Below are 234 nucleotides of genomic sequence, written 5' to 3'. Positions count from 1 at the left end.
GCTCTCAACCGCTGCGCCACCAGGGAAGCCCACACCTCCATTTCTGTTAGGCAAGAAATGTATGTGAAAAAGATGCAGCATGTTAGATTCAATATAAATGCTAAGGTAAAATCACAGTCTTGTTACATCCCTTGTACTAACTAGATGTGTCTGTTTTAAAACGTTTATTTAAAAAAATTTTTTGGTGTAATGATGTAATAGCATTTGAATCAGAATATATGCTTTTTTTGGTTG

The sequence above is a fragment of the Monodon monoceros genome, unplaced genomic scaffold (assembly GCF_005190385.1).
Source record: "Monodon monoceros isolate NGI ecotype Baffin Bay Population unplaced genomic scaffold, NGI_Narwhal_1 Super_Scaffold_19, whole genome shotgun sequence".
NCBI lineage: Eukaryota > Metazoa > Chordata > Mammalia > Artiodactyla > Monodontidae > Monodon > Monodon monoceros.
This window is presented reverse-complemented; position numbering follows the sequence as displayed.